Genomic DNA, 645 nt, shown 5'->3' with positions numbered 1-645 from the left:
CTTTTGGCAGTCCATGGCACTTTCAGTATTCTCCTCCAACACCACAACTCAAAGGCATCAATTCTTCTAGGATCCTCCTTATTTACTGTCCATCTTTCGCATCCATATGAGGCTATTGAAAACACAATTTTAAAGTAGTAGGTAAGGGAAACTAAGATTCAAAAGACAGCCAATCATCTGAACATTATTTCCTCTCTGTTACCCATTCAAACTATGACTCAGTTCCTGTATCCCACAGCTCTGTTGTTCCAAGGTTGTGCATAAATCATTATTTACCTCTATCCCAATTACTTGTTCTCCCATCCTGCCTCTTTCTTCCATTCCTCTCCCCTATCTTGTGTACCTCCCAGAACACAGACTATCCTATGTCTGTTCCCTACCCTGTGCTCTAACTTCCTCCTTCCTCCCCTCCCCCCACTTCATACACCCTGGTAACCAGCAAATAATTTTCCCCTTTTAGTGTGAGCACTTTTTCTTAATCTTTTACAATGATGGTCCTATGCAGTATTTCTCCTTTTGTGACTAATTTCTCTCAGCGTAATATCCTCAAGGTCCATCCATGTTATTCAGTGGCTTACAGCTTCCTTGTTATTCTTCAAGGTAGCGTAATATTCCATTGTGTATATGTACCAAAATTTGTTTATC

The sequence above is a fragment of the Chrysochloris asiatica genome, unplaced genomic scaffold, assembly GCF_000296735.1.
Source record: "Chrysochloris asiatica unplaced genomic scaffold, ChrAsi1.0 scaffold00189, whole genome shotgun sequence".
In the NCBI taxonomy this organism is placed as follows: domain Eukaryota; kingdom Metazoa; phylum Chordata; class Mammalia; order Afrosoricida; family Chrysochloridae; genus Chrysochloris; species Chrysochloris asiatica.
The sequence above is the reverse complement of the archived record's forward strand: the minus strand, read 5'-3'. Positions refer to the sequence as shown.